General features: G+C 39.6%; 1 long non-coding RNA gene across 1 annotated transcript in view; it reads right to left on the minus strand.

Annotated features, from left to right (window-relative positions):
* The window catches only part of LOC128311558 (uncharacterized), a 36936-nt gene extending 13326 nt beyond the window's left edge, over positions 1 to 23610 (minus strand). Inside the window, exons 1-2 of the long non-coding RNA XR_008290020.1 lie at positions 23524 to 23610; positions 21715 to 21841 (exon numbers count right to left, since the gene is read on the minus strand). This is a non-coding gene — a long non-coding RNA (uncharacterized LOC128311558). The remainder of the gene's footprint in view (positions 1 to 21714; positions 21842 to 23523) is intronic.
* Positions 23611 to 23968: the final 358 nt, after the last annotated feature.

A 23968-nucleotide genomic window follows, 5' to 3' on the forward strand; every position in this document is an offset into this window, starting at 1 on the left:
TGTCCAGCCAGGTGGTCACTAGCCACAGGGAGCTCTTGACGTTAAAATTTAAACATATGAAAGTGAAATAAAATTTAAAATTCAGTCCCTCACTTGTACTACCTATATTTGGAGTGCTCGAGAGCTCCATGAGGCTGGCAGCTACCATGTAGGACAACACAGCTGTAGAGGATGGTGAGGCCCTAACTCCCGTAAGAAGAAACACAAATGATCTTGGCAAGTTTCGCCCTCTATGTTGTGTCTTAAGACCCAGAGAAACCGTCCCTACCCCAGCAAAAAGTAATCTTTCTTCAAACAAGTAACAGTATTGTGCCATTATAAAAAGGACTTTTCTTCAATGTGATCGGGACGGTGGTGGTGTCATGGCAGTGACACTATTTCTATACATAGAAACTTCACCTTTTAACCTAAAAGTGTTAAGCTTTATTTTAACTGTACTTCCTTCAACTTCTGTTTCTATTGTATGTCTCATGGGATCTCAGTTTTTTCATCTTATATTTATTAATTTCCCATTTTATTCTACATTTAGAGTCAGGTCCTGTGCAAAGCATTTTGATTTCAGTATTTCATTTAACCCTCAACACTATGAGCTAAGTACTTTTTTGATCCCATCTTACAGATATAGAACCTAGAATTTAGAGTGGGTAAGGAACTTATCAAAGCCACACAGTTTATACAGAGCCCTTGACTTAACCCTCTGGGATATATTGTCTCGGGCTGTTAAAAGGAGCTGACATTTCACAAGAAGATTTTATTTGCATGCCATTGTTCAGTAGAACATTATTTTCTCAGAAAGAATGAATTGGTCAAAAAAGCTAACAATAATCGCACTTAATAACATAAGGAATTATGACAGTGAAAGTAATTTCAGTTTAATAAAATTCACTCCCAGAAGACTTGCAACAACCCAAAAGGGAGAAATAAAGTTTCTTTCTGATTTTATGATGAGTCATCACACTCTATCAGATTCAATGTTTAGAAATACCTTTGATTGAGTCCTTCATCTTTTGTTTATGATGTTTGCAAGATGATTGCTTAATTTATAGTTAGAGACTAGAACTCTTTGTATCCTCACTTTCTATAGCATTAACACCGCAGTTATGTTCATCAGAGGCAACATGGTTAAGACATGCTTGGGTCAATCGCTAGCTCTGTGGTAATACAATATTATGAAACTCCTCAAAGCCTCTGTTTCCTTACCTTACAGGGATATTGTAAAAACTAAATTAGATCATGGATATATGTAAACAATCTAGAACATTCTTTGACATGTATAATTGCACTATTATTAATAGGTTTTAGGTGGTTTTCTAACAGAAGGCAAGGAGACAGAATTATTTCTTATCTTTTAAGCATGTATACATTCATTTGTTCAATCAAAAAGTGTTTGTTGAAAGCCTACTATGTGCCAGGCACTATTTTAGGTTCTTGGATAGATCACTAACACACTGGACAAAAATCTGTGCCATTTAGAGAAAACACAACCAATTTCTGTATATTAATTTCATATCCTGCAACTTTACTGAATTCATTTATTACTTCTAATAGTCTTTTGGTGGAGTCTTTAGCATTTTGTATATAGTATCATGCCATCTGCAAAGAGTGATGGTTTACTTCTTCCTTAACATTTTGAGTTCCTTTTATTTCTTTTTCTTGTCTGCCTGCTATGGCTAGGACTTCCAGTACTAAGTTGAATAAAAGTGGCAAGAGTGTACATCCTTCTCTTGTTCCTAATCTTAGAGGAAAGCTCTCAGTTTTTCACCATTGAGTATGATGTTAGCTGTGAGTTTTTCACATATGGCCTTATTATGTTGAGTTATGTTCCCTCTAAACCCACTTTGTTGAGAGTTTTTATCCTGAATGAATATTGAATATTGTCAAATGCCTTTTCTGCATCTATTAAGATGATCATACAATTTTTATCCTTTATTCTGTTAATGTGTTGCATTTCTATACACTAATAATGGAGTAGCATAAAGAGAAATTAAGAAAATAATACCATTTACAATTACACTAAAAAGAATAAAATACTAAAAAGAATAAAATGCCTATGAATAAACTTAACCAAGGAGGTGGAAGACCTACACTCTGAAAACTATAAAACACCAATGCCATGGAAGAGGGGCACCTGCCTGGCTCAGTCAGAAGAGCATGTGGCTCTTGATCTCAGGGTCATGAGTTCAAGCCCCATGTTGGGTACAGAGATTACTTAAATGATTAAAAAAAAAAAAGAAATGGAGGATGACACAAACAAATGGAAAGACATGCATACTCATGGATTGGAAGAATTTATATTGTTAAAATGTCTATACTACCCAAAGCAATCTACAGGCTCAATGCAATCCCATCAAAATACCAATAGTATTTTTCACAGAACTAGAATAAATAATCCTAAAATTTGTAATGAACCACAAAAGACCCCATAGCTAAAGCAATCTTGAAAAAGAAAAACAAAGCTGGAGGTATCATAATCCTAGATTTCAAGACATACTATAAAGCTATAATAATCACAACAGTATGGTACTGACACAAAAAGACACACATAGATCATTGGAACATAATAGAAAGGCCAAAAAAAAACCCCATGCTTATATGGTCAATTAATCTATGACAAAGGAAGCAAGAATATACAATGGAGAAAAGAAAATCTCTTCAATGAATGGTGCTGGGAAAACTACACAGCTACATGCCAAAGAATAAAACTGGACCACTTTCTTATACCATACACAAAAATAAACTCAAAATGGATTAAAGGTCAAAATATGAGGCCCCAAATCATAAAACTCCTAGAAGAAAACATAGACAGTAATCTCTTTGACATCAGCCATAGCAATACTTTTCTAGATAGGTCTCCTAAGACAAAAGAAACAAAAGCAAAAACAAACTATTGGGACTACATCAAAATAAAGATTTTGCACAGTTAAGGAAACCATCAACAAAATGAAAAGGCAACCTACTGAATGGGAGAAGATATTTGCAAATGATATATCCAATAAGGAATTAATATCCAATATCTATAAAGAACTTAATACAACTCAACACCAAAAAAACCCAAATAGCCAAATTTAAAAAATGGGCAAAGGACCTGAATTTTTCCAAAGAAGACATACAGATGACCAACACACACGTGAAACAATGCTCAACATCACTAATCATCAGGGAAATGCAAATCAAAACCACAATGAGATATCACCTTACACCTATCAGAATGGCTAAAATAAAAAACATAAGAAATAACAAGTGTTGGTGAGGATACAGAGAAAAAGGAACCATCATGTACTACAGGTGGGAATGTAAATTAGTACAGCCACTGTGGAAAACAGCATGAAGGCTCCCCCCAAAATTAAAAATAGATATATCATATGGTCAGTAATTCCACCACTTCATATTTACCCAAAGAAAATGAAAACATTAATACAAAAAAATGTATGCACCTCTATGTTTATGGCAGCATTATTTATAGTAGCCAAGATATGGAAGCAACCTAAGTGTTCAATGATAGATGAATGGATAAAGAAGATGTGGTAAATATATGTGTGTGTGTATACACACACACACACACACGCACACACATATATATATAATAAAAAGAATGAGAACTTGCCATTTGCAACAACATGGATGGACCTAGAGGTTATCGCGCTAAATGAAGTCAGACAGAGAAAGACAAATACCATATGATTTCACTTACACCTGGCACCTAAAAAAACAAAACAAACGAACTAACTAAAAAAGCAGAAACAGACTGAGAACAAACTGATGGTTGCTAGGGGAGGGAGGTGGGGGGGGGGGATTGACAAAACGGGTAAAGAGGAGTAGAAGATACGGGCTTCCAGTTATGGAATGAGTAAGTCATGAGGATGAAAGGTACAGCATAGGGAATATAGTCAATGGCATTGTAATAGTGTTGTATGGGGACAGATGGTAGCTACACTTGTCACAAGCATAGCACAAAGTACAGAGTTCAATGGTCAATGCAATCACGATGCTGTATACATAGAACTAATGTGACATGGTGTGGCAACTATACTTCAGTAAGAAAAAAAAACCTGTGCCATTACAGAGCTAACATTATATTTCTTTAGCACCCTTCTATGAAAGACATTAACCCCATTTGTCACAATACAAATAGGAATCTGCCCTGTCTTTAAGAAGTTTATATTCCATCACCTTAAAAGGTTATAAAGCACTCTGTGAAAGGAATGACATTTATTAACATAGGAAGTATTCCTGGCAACAGGAGTTAAATATGTAGTGGGAAAACATGCTAATTTAGGTATCAGAAAATCTAGGTTTTAGCCCTATCTCTGCTTTTAACTTTTTGTATTATCAATTATATACTCCCTGAGCTTCAATTTTCTCACCTGCCAACATAGGAGTAGGGTCTCAAAGGTATTTTCAGCAGTAAAGTTATATTTGCTATATGTCTATCGGCAAGACTGGCCATGTTTATGGAGATGAGAAAAATATACTTTTTTATAGTAGTATCATAACCATAGGTACTACTATCATGTATAACTTGAAGTGAGAGTCAATCTTCTAGGGAATTACTTACTTTTTCTACTGAAGATAAGGAAAGCAGCTGTTTGGACTGTCTCAAAAGCAGAGTCTGAGACAGGAGATAATCTCAGCAGAGTGTTGGTAATTTGTGTGAGAACAGATCCCAAGAAGTTGTTGTAGTAAGACACAGAGAAAGTGAGACAGGAGAGAAAGCCAAGGCCATGAGACCAAAAACAAGGGTTTAAGGGGAGTTTAAGGTTTAAAATGAGGTCATTAGAGCAGACCCTAATCCAAGATGAACATTATCGTTACCCAGACAAGGATGTTCGGACACAGATACAAACACACAAAGAGAATATTATATGAAGACTGGAGTTCTGCTGCCACAAGCCAAGAAACTGCCAGAAGCTAGGAGAGGGGTCTGGAACCAAGCCTTCCCTAACATCTTCAGAGGGAGCATGGCCTGCCAACACCTTGATCTCAAATTGCCACCCTCCCAGAAGTATGAGACAAAACATTTCTATTACATAAGCCACCAAGTTCATGGTACTTTGTTACAGCAGCCCCAGGAAACTAATACAGACACTTTTGTGGCAAATCTGTGCATGCAAGTGAAGGGGTTCAAGACAGGCACCCACCGCAACCAAATGTGCCACTTTGGCATGTGGATTATTTTGAGCTGAAGGTACTTGAGACCCTATGTGCTCAAGAAAAACTTTTGTCCCTCCCTTAACCACACAGAAGAATCTAAATTGGGGGTCTTTTCTAGAATAAGGGTTATTAACAGAGAGAAATTTTATCTGAGTGACCCATGTGTATGGTAGGGCAAACATCTAATCACCAAACATCTGCTTTTCTCATTGCCTGTGAAGTGCATTCCTATCCTCTGAAGTCTTAGATCCCTCCCTACCCCTTCTCCTTAGTTCAGGATGACATATAGACCTCATTGTGCCTGACTCTGGAATTTCCGTGTATATGGATTCCCCACACGTACACCCATTAAATTTGATTTTTCTTGTCTTAATTTGTCTTATAATGTTACAGAAACTGGTCTGGATTACCTGGCAGAAGAACCAAGCAGTACTCGGAGATCTTGGAAGGCAGGAGGTTTATTTTACACCAGTGGGCTCAGAGGAGATCATTCTCCAGAGGTCTGAGCCCAGAGCATCAACAGAGGGGACCATTTATAGTCTGTTACTTCCCAATCCCTCATTAGTAGTAATGTGGCGCCTGAGGCAAACAGGGTGGGAAGAAGAGCCCAGATGGGAAGTCTTCAGGCAGGGACTGAAATTCCCTTACCAGTCCTGCGGCCATCATATAACAGATTTTTCCCTATCAATGTCAATTTGTTTCTTAGTCCAGCTAGAAGGAGCTTGAAGGGGACAAGCGTTCTTGCTCCTGTGAAGGGGAAAAGGCATTCATGCTCCCCAACACAAGGAACTATGCAACACAGCTATGGTGGAAATTAGAAGTAGGCAAGGGAGATGACTTGGGTACTAGAGACATCTACAGAGTGCACAGAAGGTAGACATCTTGAGGGTGAGAGACTGTCCTGTTGTTTCTCTGCTCCCCCTAAATAAAGGGTGGGAAAACTGCAATACTCAATGGTTAGAACTAGAATGGAGACTGCCTAAAGGTGTGTTCTATGTGTTCATTATATGTGAGGCAATGGTACACCCTCCTATTATCCTCTCAATTGTTAATATACCTTTCCTTCCTAATGCAGCCATTAAGATACCATGCCCTCTTTCATAAGAACCAATTACATTTGTTGACACTTGAAAAAGGGACATTTTAACAGTCCGATTTCCAGAACAGCCTCCATTCTGCCTAGGGTAAGAACAGCAAAAACAAAACAAAACAAAACAAAACAAAATGGATGACAATTGTGTTACACCTCCAAATCATACATTTATATTCATAATATTTTATATGGGAAAAGGTTTAAAAATTGTAATGAATTCACTACAAATGTGTCACAGACCTGCCGGGGAAATTGGGAACATGGGTTTTTCCTTGAAATCTGAGATTCTTTAACTGGGTCAGGAGTATCTTACTAAAAGCACTGCCCTCAGACACTGTCATTTGTACTTTCCTTCCAAAAGCATCAATCTCAAAAGAAATATGTGCACAAATTAGTGAGAGGACTTTTTCAAGATGCTGAATATGTTTGATCTGAAGACAAAGCAAGGCTCTTCATGAAAGCCACTTTATCATGCCCTACTTTGCTTAGAACCTGATTCTCCTTCTCCACCTGGCTGACCTGTCCCTCCCTGAAGCTAAGTGGTTTTCTGGAATGATCACATACATTGAACCCTGCTGGCCAACAGAAATCAGGAACTGGGTTTCAATATCAATGCATAATTTTAAAAATTAAACATATTGCCTCATTATAAAAGGAGTTATAATTCATCGAGTTAAAAACACAAAAAGTAAGTTGGAAGTAATGTACACATTGTATCATAAATAATACTTCCATTTATGATTCTATAAATTAGAAAAGGAAATGTGCTATTTAGAGCCTATGCTATTGGATAAGGAATCTAAAGTGCAGGCTTTTTCTAACATGCATTCTTTCTTTTAAGCATTCTTTTTTTAAGAATAGATTTCTTTTTTTAAGCATTCTTGAGATGTAATTGATATATACCATTCTGTAAGTTTAAAGTGATGATTTGATACATGCATACATTGTGAAATGTTTACTACAATAAAGTTACTTAACATATCCTTGACCTCATATGATTACCATTTTGTTATTCTTGTTGTTACCGTTGTTATGGTGAGATCATTAAGCCTCGACTCTCATAGCAACTTTCAAGAATACAGTGTAGCATTGTTGACTATAGTCACCATGCTGTACGATAGATCCTCAGGACTTACTCATCTTTTAATGTATGCTTATAAGTTTGTAGGTTTTGACCAACATCTCCTGATGTCCCCCACCCTTCAGCCCCTGCAAACGTCATTCCACTCTGTTTCCACAATTTCAATGTTTTTAGATTCCCTACATAAGATCATTGAATATTTTGCTTTCTCTAATTTCACTTAGCATAAGAGTCTATCCATGTTGTCATAAAAGGCAGGATTTCCTTCTTTCTATGGCTGAATAATCTTCCATTGCATACATTTAGACCACATCTTTATTTATTCATCCATCAATAGACACTTAGGTTGTTTTGAAAATGAGGTACCAAAGTCCCCTACTGTTATTGTATTCTCATCTACAACTCCCTTCAGCTCTGTCGCTATTAGGTGTTCCAATACTAGGTGGATATGTATTTACAATTGTTATATCCTCTTGACAAACTGATCCTTTTATCATTATATAATTATTTTCTTTGCTCTTATTACAGTTTTTGACTCAAAGTCTATTTTGTCTGATATAAGTATAGCTACCCTGCTCTCTTTTGGTTTCCCATTTGCATGCAATATCTTTTCCCCTTCCTCACTTTCAGCCTATCGTTGTCCTTGAAGCTGAAGTGAGACTCCATAGCAACATATCCTCAGGTCTGGTTTTTTTAAATCCACTCAGCCACTTTGTGCCCTTTGAGTTAGAGAATTTACTCCACTTACATTTGAACATAATTAGATAGGTAAGGACTTACTATTGCCATCTTGTTAATTGTTCTCTGGCTGTTCTGTAGTTCCCTTGTTCCTTTCTTCCTCTCTTGCTGTCTTCCTTTGTGAAGTGGTAATTTTCTGTAGTGGTATTCTTTGATTCCCTTCTCTTAATCTTGTACCTCTCTACCATAGGGTTTTGCTTTGTGGTTACCCTTAGGCCTATTTGTTTAAAATTTTTTTATGTTTAAAATTTTTTTATGTTTATTTATTTTTGAGACAGAAACAGAGCACGAGTTGGGGAGGGGCAGAGAGAGAGAGGGAGATACAGGATCCGAAGCAGGTTTCAGGCTCTGAGCTGTCAGCACAGAGCCCAACGTGGGGCTCGAACCCACGAACCATGAGATCATCACCTGAACCGAATTCGGACGCTTAACCGACTGAGCATACAAACTCTTTCCTTTTACTCCCACCCCACATTTTAGCTTTTTGATACCACAATTTACATCTTTTTATGTTGTGCACCTATTAACAAGTTATTGTAGCTATTGCTATTTTTAATACCTTTGTCTTTTAATCTGTATAATACAGTTAAGTGGTAAACATCCCATCATATTTCAGGAAGGTATTTGAATCTGACTATATATACATACCTTTACCAGTGTGTTGTATATTTTCACCTTTCTGTATTACTCGTTAGTGTACTTTCATTTCAGCTTGAATCCTTCCAGCATTTCCTTTAAGGCAGGTCCAGTGATGATGAGCTCCTTCAGCTCTTGTTGGTTAGGGAAAGTCTTTATCTCACCTTCATTCCTGAAGGACAATTTTACTGGGTAAACTATTCTTGGCTGACAGGTTTTTTCTTTTAGCATTTTGAATATATCATGCAATTCTCTCCTGGCCTGCAAGGTTTCTACTAAGAAATCTGCTAAAAGCCTTATATGGGCTCAACTGTGTGAGAGAATTTTCTGCTGCTTTAAAACTTCTCTTTGTCTCTGATTTCAGACAGTGTTATTATAATGGGTCTTGGAGTAGATTGCTTTGGATTCAAATTTAGGGGGGGTGGGTGCCTATTAGCTTCATGAACTTAGATTCCAAGTCTCTTCCCAGGTTTGGGAAGTTCTCAGCCACTATTTTTTAAAATAGGCTTTCTGAGGGCACCTGGGTAGCTCAGTCAGTTAAGCATCTAACTTCAGCTCAGGTCATGATCTCATGGTTCCTAGGTTCAAGCCCCACATTGGGCTCCCTGCTGTGGGCATGGAGATGGCTTCAGATCCTCTGTCCCCCACCTCTCTCTGTCCCTCCCCTGCTTGTGCTCTCTCTCTCTCTCTCACAAATAAATCAACTTTAAAAAATAATAAATGAAGTAAAATAAAATAAGCTTTCTGTCTCTCTCTCTCTCTCCTTCTTCTGGGACTCCAATGATATATAGATTATTTCTCTTAATTGTGTCCCTAAGGACCATAGGCTTCCTTCATTTCTTTTCATTCTTTTTTCTTTTTGTTCTTCTAATTGGACAATTTTAAATGATCTGTCTTTGAGCTGACTGACTTTTCACTTTGGTCCTGTCTGCTGTTGAGGCTCTCTAAGGAATTTCAGTCCAGGCTTTGTTTTTTGAGCTCAAAAATTTGTTTGGTTCTTTTTTGTTTTCTATCTTTTTGTTAGACTTCCAATTTTTTCTTACATCATTGCCTTGATTTCATTAAATTGTTTAACTGCATTGTCCTGTAGTTCTCTAATAACCTCTAGAACAATTATTTTGAGTTCTTTTTGGGGCAATTAATGTATCTCCACTTCTTTGGGGGTCAATTTGAACTAAAAGTTTACTATGTTTCCTTAGTGGAGTCATATTTCCCTGATTCTTTGTGATCCCTGTAGCCTTCTATACGTATCTGCACGGCTGAAGAAGCAGTCGTCTCTTCCAAACTTTATGGGCTGACTTTAGCAAGGAAAGACCTTCACCAGTGGGTGGAGGCACACTGGAGTAGGCTGTGACGCTGGGTCTAGTAATGCAAGGTGCCAACTGAAGGGGTGTGTGGAGACTCTGGGTGTGGGGGCTGCGGTGACTCACTGGCTCAGGCTACTGGGGTCCACAGCATCAACTGCATGGTCCTTGGCAAGCACTGTGGGGGATCTGAAGAAGCTACAAGGGCTGTGGGGTCCTCTAGAACACTGTTACAAATGTGTCTTGTGGGGGGCGCCTGGGTGGCTCAGTTGGTTAAGCATCCAACTTTGACTCAGGTCGCGATCTCGCGGTCCATGAGTTTGAGCCCTGTGTCGGGCTCTGGGCTGATGGCTCGGAGCCTGGAGCCTGCTTCCGATTCTGTGTCTCCCTCTCTCTGTGCCCCTCCCCCATTCATGCTCTGTCTCTCTCTGTCTCAAAAATGAATAAACGTTAAAAAAAATTTAAAAAAAAATGTGTCTTGTGGGTAAGCAAATGAATGAAATGCTTTTGTTTACATGGCCCAGGCAATGGCCCAGGCCCAGGTTCAAGAGTCAGAACTAAAGCAGTTGAATAGGGAGGAAGAGGACAGGTTATATTTTTAACGTACCATCAAGACAGAATCAACAGTTTGTTGACTGATAGATCCTGGGGACTGAGGGGGAGGAAGATGAAAGATGGATGATGATGCAAAGGTTTTTAGGTTGGACAGCTGAATGGCGTTGCTGTTAATTAAACTAGAGAACACCAGAAAAGAAAGGATGAAAGGAAAGATATGGGTTGAATCACTGTGTTGAAGATACCTTTATGAGGTGCCTTTGAGATATGCAGTTGTAATCATGGATTTGGATCTAAGGAGAAAACTGGGACTATGTATGTTAGGAAGTCACCTGTGAATATGGAAAGCAACAAAACTGCCACCATAACAAATGTTTTTAAAATGATCTCATGCAATGTCCGTGATAACTCTGACCTATGCATTATTTTTACTGATGAGGACATTTTTTCATTTTAAAAGAGATTTTGAAAGACGAAAAAACTTCCCAAAAGCCACATAGCTAATCAATGGCAGAAGCAGGATTCAACTAACTCTCATTAAATACAAAGTCCATGTTCCTTCCTGTGTCTTACTGTCCCTAAGTCATGGCAGTGGATGGAGTTTTCGAAAACAAACAACAGGCCTGTGGAGTATAGAGAAAATAGGCACGATATTGGGGGCAAGGCAAGAATCCAATGTACTCAGTGCACAGTTCACATTCCAAGAGGAGAATATAATAAAGGGTATGACTGAGAGCAAAGGCAGCCACCCTGCTACAGGGATCCTCACACCCAATAATGGCTGTTATTCTGCTTCCTACAGAAAATTTCATTAGGCTCTTTGAGTGGACATGCCTTTCTGACTCTACAAAATAAAGAGAAATCAAGAATACTCAGGTATCAGTAAGAGAAAAAATGTCTTGAATCTCTGGCTTCTTGTTTCAATATAATGCTTTAAATGTTGTGAAGTGGCCATTACATTGCCAAACTGGTAGGTACCACCAGCCAGTAGCTTCCTTCACTACATCTCTGGAAAAGAGGCTCTAACTTTCATCTTAGTTTTCCTTTTTGATGAAACGAAATACAAATTTGGGGGTAGACGTGGACAAAGAATAACTCTATTTTTAAGTGTTCCTGTATTTTCAAAAGTAATGTATTCACTCCTATATTCAATGAATCTTCATCAATTAGACACTCCTCTTGCTTTCTAGAAGTCTAGAGTTCAGCTGAGGAAAGAGTAGTTTCGAGTTACGAGTAGTTTCAATGAGAAGAGACTAGGAGATGGGGGAGCAGTGAAGATGCAGAACAGAGGTGGGAATATTCGCCCATGAAAAGGAGAACAGCAACTCTTCAAGAACAACAGCCAGAGGACAGAAAAGATTGCACACAAAAGCAGCATGATGGCAAGAAAATTGAGGGAATTTGTGTGCAGTGGCTTCCGTTATTTTTCCAGTGGGAATTTCTTCTGAAAATAAAGAAGAAAGGTGCAAATAAGCAGAGACATTGAGAACAATACTCTGTCTTTCACTGGGCTTTTACCCTGTCCCAAACACAAAGATGTCTACACCCAAACATAAGATACCAGAATCACTGGAGCTGGGAAGTCAATTCTGGGAAGTCAAGTGCATAGAGAAAAGGGCCAGGTCAATGTAACATGGTCCAGGTATGAAGCTCACTGATGGAGGATGTGACTGGACATAAGGACGAAACTGGAAATTATTGAGAAGTGCAGAAGAGTTAGCGCAACAGATCTGTTGCTTCAGTGAGACATTTGACAGATCTGTTACAACACAAATAAGTGCTAAAGATCCCTATGAGTACCTAAAAGGCAAGTATTTCATGATTTTTAGACAGAAGAGTAAGGCAGTGCGCCTTAAGCTTGGCCGTATATTGGTATCACCTAGGGTGGTCTAATCTACTTCTATATGAAAAATTACCACAAAACTTTGTAGATGAAAACAATGAACATTTATTATCCCATACGGTTTCTATGGCTCAGGAATTTGGGAATAGCCTAGTTCAAGTTTCTGGCTCAGCAATTCTCATGAGGTTGCCACAGTCTGGGCTGCAGTCATCTGAAGGTTTGAATGGGGCTTCCAAGATGGTTCTCTTACATGGCGATTGACAGAAGGCTGATTTGACAGACTTCTCCAAAGAGGATCCAATAGGATACAAATATATATATATACATATATTTGTATATATATATATATATTTGTGTATATATATACACATATATATATTTGTATATATGTATATATATGTATATATATTATATATATTTACATATATATATTTTTGTATATATGTATATATATGTATATATATTATATATATTTGTACATATATTATATATATAATATATATATAAAATTAGGAATTTGTTTACATGATTATGGAGGCTGAGAAGTCCCAAGATCTGTAGGTAGCAAGCTAGAGACCCAGGAGAGCCAAAGCTGTGATTCCAGTCCAAATTCAAAAGCCTGAGAAGCAGGAGAGCTGATGGTGTCAATTCCAGTCCCAAAGCCAGCAGGCTTGATACCCAAGAACAGTAGGTATTTCAGTTCATGTCCAAAGGCAGGAAAAGACTGATGTCCCAGTTCAAGCACTCAGGTAAGAGGAGTTCCCTCTCACTCAGTCTTTTTGTGGTATTCAGGTCTTCAATGGATTAGATGAGGCCCGTAACCATTAGGGAGGCCAATCTGCTTTACTCAGTCTACCTATTCAAACGTTAATCTCATCCAGAAACACCCTCACAGACACACCCAGAATAGTATTTGTCCGAATGTCCGGAAACCCTGTGGCCCAGTTAAATTGAATCTGTAGGGCCCAAGGGCAGGCTGCTCCAAAATGTGCCACTTTGACATACTGATTATGTTAAGGAAAAGTTACTTAAGAGACAACCTGCACAAGAAGGCCACTCAGGCCCTCCTTTGTCCGCCTGAAAGCAAGAAATAAATCTCTCATGTGAAAGATACCCTCCCTGTATCAGGAGGTAAAGAGACATCCTCATCACCAGAGATAGGAAATTCAGGGCTGAGAAAGCTGTATAAATAACCCTTGCTACTTTTTACTAATTTTCTACCCCAGCCCAAATTGTTTAGAATTCCTTACTAATCAAAGACCCCAAAGTTAAATTTTCTTTGTCCTGTCAGTTCCTCTGATTTATTGTCTCTTTGCCTAAAAAGTACAAAAACCTGCCTGCTTTGGTCATTTCTTTGGTCTCAATGTAATTATTGGGCCTGTGTGCACACATAATAAAACTTGGGGTTTTTTCTCCTGTTAGTCTGTCTCATGTCAATTTAATTCTCAGTCCAGCTGGAAGACTTTGAAAGGTGGAGTAAGAATTTTTCTTTCCCTTCAATATATAAAATTAACCATTGCAAAGTCCTCAGTTCCTTGCTGCTATTGGTAGGAGGCCTCCCAGTTCCTTATAACCCGGAACTCTCTAGGGCTGCTTGAGTGTCATGACCATGGTAGCCCACTTGCCCCAAAGCATGTGGTTCAAGACAGAAAGCCAGGAGGAAGCCTCAAAGTGTTTTATGGCCTAGTTTCAGAAGTCACACACAGTCCCTGCCACCGTATGCTCTTGTTAGAAACAAGTCACTAAGTCCAGCCCACTCACTGAGGGAGGAATTAACTTTCACTTCTTGGAGAAAGGAGTATCAAAGGATTTATAGATATATTTTTAAACCATCACATTTGGGGAACTTTATTTTTTTTTTTTACGTTCATTTATTTTTGTGAGAGAGAGCGAGCAAGCGAGCGTAAGTGGGGAAGGGGCAGAGAGAGAGCAAGATGCAGAATCCAAAGCAGGCTCAGGCTTTGAGCTGTCACCACAGAGCCTGACACAGGGCTTGAACCGTGAGAACGGGCTATGAGATCACGACCTGAGCCAAAGTTGGACACTCAACTGACTGAGCCACCAAGGCGCCCCTAGGGAACTTTAACAAACACTAACACCTATCTACCACCCCTAGCCCTCTGATTTAATGGGTCTGGGATTTTTAAAAGCTCTCCAGGTGATTCCAATAGGTACACAAGGGTTTCTTCTATCATCTGGATCCACTCTTGTGTCTCTTGATGCTGTAAGCCCTTAACAAGAAAGCACATAGCCCTGTAGTTTGTGTTTTGCCAGCCCTAATGTTGCACCATATCATGCACGTGGGTGTGAAAACTGCATGTGATAAAAAACTCAATTTCATGACAGAAATTTTAAAAATTCAAAATACTTTTCTTACTGCAACAAAGCAATGTTTTATATAGAGACATGATAGTTAACAGGAGAGCATTTAATAACTAGCATTTTCAAAACCATATGTATTCCAAAGCAAGGATTTAAAATAAAACCTGAGTGGCTCAGTCAGTTGGGCACCGGCCTCTTGATTTCAACTCAGGTCATGATCCCAGGGTTGTGGGATCGAGCCCCGCATCAGTGTGGAGCCTGCTTGGTTCTCTTTCTCTCTCCCTCTCCCTTTCCCCTGCTCATGCTCTCTCTCTCTTAAAAAAAAAAAAAAGAAGAAGAAGAAATAAAAATAAAATAAAACAAATACAAAAGACTTTTAAGTATAAAGCCTAAAACTCACAAATAAAAGCACAAGTAAGCAATACTTTATCTTATAAAATATCAGATACTTACTGATAAACATGACCAAGTCTGACTTTGGGGGTGTGATGGTTAGTTTTATTTATCAACTCGGCTAGGCTATAGTAACTAGTTATTTAATGAAACACTGATTTATATGTTTATGTGAAGGTATTTTGTAGGTGTGATTAACATGTACAATCAGTTGATCTTTGTTATAAAGTGGTAAAGAACTTGGTTGAATCATATCCTAGAGTTTCATGCCAAATAGAACTTACATGTGATGAACTTGGATATGTGGCTGAGGAGATTTCCAAGCAAAGTGTGGAAGGTGTGGCCTGGTTTCTCCTTGCTGCTTATAATAAAATGTTAAAGGAAAGGGACAGATTGAGAAAGAATGGTCAAACCAAAAGGGACCAGCACTTGCTCTGAAAAATTCTCAGCCTATTCAGATAGCAAAAGATGAGAAAATGTGCTCTGGAGAGAACACCAAGGGTGTGGCTGGATAATAGATAATAGTTTGTTGAAGAGACTGGACATGTGATTTATGGATTCAATCAACCATCCTGGCAGAAGCCAGGAATAGTGACGGGGTCATTCAGGAAGGATCTGTGGAGGATCCTCATGTCTAATGCATAGGACTCCCATGAATTTCACCAGAAAACTGACAAATTTTTGAGAATTTTATACCAGCAAAAACACTATCAGCCTGTAGTGAGAGGGACAGAGAGAACACTACAGGAAGTCGGAGACACGAAGAGAAAATTCCATGTGAAGAAGGAGGAGGCAGAGACCAAAGTGATGTATCTATAGGCCAAGGAAACCAAGGACTGCCCGCACACCACCAGAAGTTAGGAAGAGGCAAGGAAAGATCCCCTTCCAGGGCCTTCAGAGAATATGGTCTTGCTCACACCTTGATTTCAGACTTTTAGCCCCTGGAACCATGAGAGAATACATTTCTATTGTTTCAAGCCACCTAGTTTGTAAAACTTTGTTACATACAACAGCCCCTACCAAGCAAATCCAGGAAGTACTGAAAAGAGCTACTGACTAAGCTGAAATCTCCCCTTGCCTTGAACCTCCCTATACTTTGTACCTGCTGAGGGAATAAAAGATAAATGTTCTAATCTAATAAACAATTAGATTAAATTAACTAAATAATTAAATAATTTCACTTAAAACTTGGCTTAATACATATGTGAAAGTTCTATTACTTGCCATTTTGGCCTGTTTGCATCTGCCTTGATCTCTAACTTCCTCTCTTCCCTCTTCCCTGGTTGCAAAAATACCAAATAATATTTTTGCATGTGAAATCCAATAGAATAAACAACAGTGTTCTCTTGACAAACATCACTGCTCATTAGTAAGGGATTGAAATTCTGCACGGACTTTGTTTACAGGCTCAACTGCTAATTGTCAGTCAGTTTGCTCTGCACAGAGAACAACCAGAGCAGCGGGAACAACTGAAGCAGAAGCGCTACACTGATTTCGCTGACCCCCAGGGTGGCTGCTGGAAGCATTCTCAAATGATGAGGCCATAGCACGGGCCTCCAAATCCCTAAAACCAAAATCACTGGGTCTCCATGGTCTTCGGCCATTCCGGTCTCTGAGTTCATGCTCCGTTAATCAGGCGACTTCATTCAGCTCTTGGAAGAATCAGAATTGAGCTGCTTTTCACACCAATTTTGGTTCTTTAAAATGCAAGGAATTCTATTCATCAGCTTGATACCAATGCCACCAACCATGCATAGCTCCCTCTTACAAACAGCTGTTTCTTGGTAGGGCCAAGAGTAAGCACAACCAGAATTTAAAACAAAACAAAACAAAACAAAACAAAACAAAACAAAACAGAATGGGATAGTCTAATTAGAATAGAAAATATGAGCATGCCTGCCATATAGTAAAGGTAACTGTTTCCTGAAACTTTTCTCTCTTGTTTTTTCATACGTGCTTGTGTACTGTGCAAGGGGGCAGTGGTCATTTTTAGACTAAAGGGGATTTAGAAATTATGATCATGCCCTAGACCTATGTTTTTCAGACTTTTAAAAACATGACCCCCAGATGGATACACAGTTTGGTTATGATCCAATACACATGAACACACCCTGGAGTTTCGCCAGTCAGAGGAGAGGAGGAAGGACACTCAGGGCAGAGAGAATGGAAAATGCAGGATACGTGAAACGAATGGCAAGCCCGTGGAACTTGGTGTGTTACAGGATTATCACATGGCATCATATGATATGGTTGAAACATGGGGTCACACAGCACAACGGTGGATCATGGAGTAAGGAAGGAAGGTAGTGACCAGGCCATAGTGAGAATACCTTGGAGGTTATGCTAAAGGGTTCAGACATCATCCTGGAGTCATGCATGGGAAATCGCTGAGGGGTCTTAAGCGGTAATAAAACAATCAGATTTGCAACACAGCAGGGGCATTCTGTAAGGAGGACAAAGCCAATTGCTGAGATCGGGGGTGGTAAGCTGTTTCGAGGCAGTAAAATTCAACAGAACACTATTACTGTAGACCATGTAAGTAAGACATGGTGGAGACCTTAATTAAAGTGGTGGGAAAGCAGAGGAGAGAAAGGAAATAAGAGATGGTAGAGGCAGAAATCAAGAGAATTTGGAGACTGGTGAAGAAGCAAGACATGTCTTGGATAACTCCCATCCTTCTCAACTGGGTGTCTGGGGGACATGGCAGTACTAGCCATCAGGACAGGAAAGGAGGAGGACAGCAACACTGTGAGCAGAGATAATAAGTTCAGTTTGGCCATATTGAATTAGTGTGCCTGGAGACACACAGGTGAATGAAGATGTTAGATAACTGCATTTGATACCCTCTTCCGTTTGGTTTCTAAGCTGAAGTGCAATCAAACAACCCAAGAAATATACAGGCTTTCAATCAACCCTCTCCTTTAAAGTCAGCAGGCCATGGTTTCTACCATGGACCTTGGAGAAGTATTTCAAAAAGAAAGGATTTTTGCACCAAATGCAACAAATTGTGGAAAAATTAGGGCACTGGTGCTGGTATCTTCAGATCTAGGTACTGCTGAGACTTGAGTAAATTGTCTTCGTGCCAGTATATGACAACCAAGCTTTATTTTGAGAGCCTGCATTAGTAGAAAAGAGTCAATGGGGCCATGCTGTGGTCTTGACCTCAGGAATTTGTCTCTTGACTCCAAGAAACCTGTTATTTTGTATACACCAAAAGGATTTTGTTAGGAACAACTCAGGCTCGAGCTCACCTAAAGGGAGTGGCTTTTATTCCTAAGGACAAGATATGCAGATCACCCTGGGATTTTGAGACCTGTCGACTAAGCACAGGCAGGTATGGTGCCAGGGCAAAGCACAGACGGAACTTGGATTTCAGCGCTAAACTTGGTGCTAGCGTATGTTATTGGGGAACAAGACTCCAGTTTAATCTATTGTCTGAAAGACCTCTGGAATTCCTTTAGCCGCTCAATGTTTTTAAATGACCACCATGTGTTTCTTCACCAAAGAAGAAAGTTTGAAACGCCTTTTTCAGTTAAATTACCTAGTAATAATTCTTTGGGTGGGTGTCCATGGCACAGGAGTCTGGAGGGTGGCAGAGGAGTGTTAGGGAGAAGACACTCTTGCCAAGATTTTTGGGGGGACAGAAGGTAGTGGGGAACATCACATAGACATCAGAAAAATTAAAATAAGAAAAAATTAAAGTGTAAGAAGCAAAAATTTAGCATGCTTCTGGTTTCAAACACCATGCTTGTTTTTCATCCATGGTAGGGACAACAAAGTTATAATTCTGCTGACGTGGGTTAGATTTCATCCTCCTTTTCCAAGTTTATTACTCACTTCAAACCCTCTGCAGATTATTAAAGGGCTACCTGCCTCTGCCAAATGTGACAGGGTGCCTTGTAGAAAGTAGAGCAAACTGAAAATGCTAAAGTCTGCTTTTCAGTTCCAGCCCATTTAACAGAGCTAAGAAATCAAAGGCAGCAATTTGGCAAAACAGACTAGACTTGTGTTTCCCTAATCCAGCCCAGTCCTGACTTTCTAGTGGCTTTTGCATGTCCCTCTGGCCACTCAAACCCCACATGCTTCCATTGTATTTGTCACCTCCCCCTTCTCACCTTACTGGCCACAACTTCTCCCCTTTGTCTCCGAGCCTACCCTTCCTGCATTCTCCTCACCCCACAAAAAGGAGATGTTTGAGTCTTAGTCACAGACCACTGACTCACTCTGAAACACCAATCTTTTACCCCTTGGTTTATGTTGGTGCTTTAGCAATGTCATGATCCTCAAGAGCATTTAAAACCAAGTATGATAAATCTGTGGGTGCCGGCACCTGTCAGGCTACAGCTGCCTACTCAACATCTTCATGAGGGTACCTCAAACTGACTGCAGGCATGACTGAATCCCTGTTCTCCTCCCCCCCCACCCCAAAGTGCTCCTCCTCCCCATCCCCTTATCTTAGAGGGCACAACGTCACCCCCTCAACTGCTCAAGCCAGGTTCATCCTCCCACTGACTCGTCTGCCCACCCAGCTGCCAAACTCCTTGAATCCCACCTTCTTAACAGTTTCAAATGCATTTTACCCCACTACCCTTGTCCTGCCTCAGCCCAGGCATTTTAGATTTCCTTTTGGAGTAAAGGTCTTATAACTGTTCTCACTCATTCCACTCTGACTGGGGCCTTCTGACTGAAGCCAGAGTGATCATTCTTGTTTGGAGCATGATGTTCTATTCCTTTACATCGTTCAACAGCTTCCTTCTGTCCACGTGATACTTCCCGAGAGCCTCCATTGCATGGCCAATTCTGACCGCTCTGATCCCGTCAGCTACAACTCAACAACATAACTGTACTCTCACCTGCTACTGTTGCCCATAAACTTGTCTGCTCCTTCTTAGGCTTCTCAAATACCTTGATATTTTATTTTGCTTGCTCCTCATTGAGAAATTAAGAATTCTCAATCCTAACAATGTGACAGATTTTTAAAAAATGCTAATCTGAAAGCCTATGTTTGTAAAGGGTATATACCCAGAGTAGATGGCCTTTGTTTGGCAGAATGACTGGCTGAAGTTTATAAAATGAAAAAGCAGCAGCAGGGTTGAGTTAAAGATTGGGAAAGTCAAACTGTTGGACATACTAGAGTAAGGGCAATTATGGGTTTCAAAGGAGAGTTTGATGGAGAGCGAGTGAGGGCGCTGAGAAAGGAGAGGAGGGGATATGTGAGGAGAGTACAACAGTGAAAGAAGGCCCGGTATCAGGTGACATGCTGTGGCTAGAGAAGAAACACATCCACTGAGTGATTCCCAGTGATGAGGTTGGCCAAGGGATTCTTGAGAACTGGAGTGCCCAAGATTCCATTTTATATGACTTGTCTTGACTATTCTGAGCTGTGATACCCCTGTGTTCCCCCTGAACCCCCCATGGAAATCTGTCACAGGAGCACTCTGGGGTAGTGTAAAAGAGTACTCCAAGCTAGAGGTGATACAGGCATGTAGAAATCACAGGTGGTATGGAGAGAAGACAGCAGCCACCAGGGTCCAGGGGGTAACAGGGCAACAGGCCACAGTGTGGATTGACCACAAGAAAGTGAGATGCAGAGAACTGCCCAGGCATCTTGGTAAGCATGTTAAATTTTCTACTGCCTGAGAGACTGTGTCCCAGGGAAGTTCACCCGACATCAAAGGGAAAAGAGACACAGCACCTAGAAGGCAGAAAGTTGGGGGATTTCCAGGCAGCTGACCCTGAGATTAAGGTTATCGCTCATTCAATCAAGTTATAAGATTGCAGTGAAGTACATAAATGCTCTTGAGTAGGTAAATAAATTCAGTAAGGACCATGTTAGATGTGAGTTAAAATGATTACACTTTTGGAAGGGGGGTGGTAAAACTCACATTGGGTTGTAGAGATAATGTAATGTTACCAAAGTACTGGTGATAACTTGAAAAGAAAAGATTGGTCTCTAGCCTCTGGATTCTGAGACTAAGGTGTATTGTCTCCAAAAGGTCAGAGAAATATGATATAGTTTTGATTCAAATTATGGTGAAACAAAGAGTAAAGTGATTGGAAGAGAAGAGGGAGAGGCTGATTACCATTGTCCTAGAATCTTCACAATTTCTAATCAAGAAATTCAGGAAACTAAGTAAAATCTACCTTATATCTTACATAATAGAATTTATAGAATAAACAGGTAAAAGTCATCAAGCTGGGGATGTCACAATTCAGAATGTATTCTAATGCCGAAAGAAATCATTTCAGACATAAAATGTATTTCCAAAGCCTAAAAAAATATGCTTTCACATACAGACCCAACAACGATATGTGACAACATTTGGTGCTTACTGCACAGTCACTGGAGTTTTATAAAGACTAACATCTTGCTAGGACCTCAGTGCTAATCAGAATTTGCAAAAGCAGTGTGAATAAATACGTATATGAAATATTAATATATCCTGATTCCAAAGGCAGAAGTAACATCCCGGAAATTTCTGGGTTCGAGAATTGCAAACTACTTGCTAATTAACTTGGATATATTAGGATAAGTTAGGATATGCTACAGTGATAATTCCAAAATTCACAGTGGTGTAACAACAAAAGATTCTCTTACTCAAAGTCTTTAGCAGATCTGGAAGACTGGGCAGGGTTGCTGTTCTCCACGTGTTGGCACAGTTTTCCACACTGCTTAGATTTTTTGGTTTCTCCATCCCAACATACACTCCCATGATTACTGTGGTCTAGGAAGAGAATATGGAACATCATAGACTGGCTTCCACCCATAACTCACATTTCAGTCACATGACTACAAGTACCTTCAAGAGGGCATGTGCCCCCAACCAAAAGAAAAAAGATCGGAAATCCTGGTGGCAAATATTAGTAATGTCTACCACACATACATAGCAGATCTTTAGATTTTACTTGTATTCCTATAGGAAGGATACAATGACAATGTCTCCAGGTATTTCTAAGCATAAGAAGCTTTTTCCCATCCTCTTCCCACTTGTTTCCTGCTTCAGCATGGTATGACCAAAAAAAAAAAAAAAAAAAAAAAAGGAATAAAAAACAGATGTCAAATGCACTATTACTATTTATTTTAATCCAACCCACATTACCAGTGAAGGGCTCTGAGTCTTCTTTTCTCTACTGTCGGGTTTCTCAACTTCGGCGTTATCAACATTTTGGGCCAGATCATTCTTGGGGGCTGTCCTCTGTTGCAGGGCATTTAGCAGCATCCCTGGTCTCCACCTCCTAGATGCCAAGAGCATCCCTCCCACTACAGTTGTCAAACCAAAAATGTCTCCAGATGTTGTTAAATATCCCTGGGAGGTGAAATTGAGAACTGGTTGAGAAGTGCTTTTCTATTTGCATTCCTTGACCACTATGAAGGGTTCAGATCCTCTAACACATGAAATAGCCCAGTATGAGCATGGGTAGTAAGAGACCAAAAATAATGCTTTTTCTCCCAGATCCCAGATCTACCACTGAGACTTTGGGCAAGGCTCCGAACCCCTCCTTTACTGTATCTATAAAATGGGGAGAAGAATGCTACCTGGGTCACAAGCTTATTGTAAGAATTAAATGAGACAATAAATAACTCATCCTTTTCTCCCTGTTTTGGAAAACTACTTCTGTATAAACCCAGTTCCCGTATATACATGCAATCTATTTCTGGACTTTCTGCCCTTTCTCATGTCTCTTTGCCTATTCTTGGGAGAGTTCCTTCCCGTGTTGATTAAGCACTGTTATTATTAAGTCCCGTATTACCTATAGGTGTCTTGTCTGGGAAACTTGGCCATCAGGAAAGGGACTGGAAACTGAGAAGTGAAGAAAAAATCCTGCAGAAGCTCTGCACTAAAGTTCAGATACTTTTCTCACTGGGAAATCCCCCAAGGTTATCAAGAGAGTTCATAAACTATTAATTCTTTAGCCCCTGCACCATCTGGAGCCTCACACGCAGGTACAGGCACCCAGTAAATGGTTGCTGAGGGACTAAATGACCAATTTCAGACATAAGTCAAACAAGCTTATCATTACTGGGTTCCCCCAAATAACCTTAGGTTAGAAGTCCCAAATTAGGTGTAATGAGGACAGGAAAGGTATTAATACAGGCAGAACTGGCACCAGCAATAAGTGACGGGTGACAGTCTGACATTAAAAGAGGAAATTAAATGGCAAACATTAATTAAAAAATAAAAACCACATGCTCTGGAGAGTAAGCAGCCCCACATATCACAATAACCCCTTGGCGGCATCACACTGTCAGTGCATAATAATTGACATTCCTAATAATGACTCTGACATTTTAAAAAATGCTAATTTCTGTTCAGCATGTTCTATTTTAAAAAATTCAGAGTACTGTGTAAAGCAGTTGAGAAAGATTTCCATCATAGACTTATAAAATATGTAATTTGCAATATACCTTAGAGATTAGCCAATCTGTTTTCTAGGCGCCCAGAGAAGAAGTGGAACTAAAGCCTTAGTTGGCTGACTTGATGACAAGCTCTTCTTCCACAATGGCACATCTTAAAAAATATAAACATATTTCTTAATTAAAATTGCCAAATTTAATATTTGGAAACTCAATAAGGATGTACTTCGACTATACCGAATTTTCCTGCACTGAGTTACTAGTCAACTGATCCTTACTGAGCTTCTGTGTTTCTAAAAAAAAAAAAAATAGTTTACATCTGGTAGGTGTGTCAAAGAAGAGAGAAAGCATGATGCCTGACTCAAGTGACTAAGCCGTCTGGAAGGGAAGGAACAATTTACATGTAAGAAATCAGAGCAATGCAAAGCAGTGTGGGGTGTGGCAACGAGTCTTAGGATGTGGAAACTAACTCTAGGTGCTCTGGAAATTGAGATAT

This window comes from Acinonyx jubatus, chromosome X (genome assembly GCF_027475565.1).
Source record: "Acinonyx jubatus isolate Ajub_Pintada_27869175 chromosome X, VMU_Ajub_asm_v1.0, whole genome shotgun sequence".
NCBI lineage: Eukaryota > Metazoa > Chordata > Mammalia > Carnivora > Felidae > Acinonyx > Acinonyx jubatus.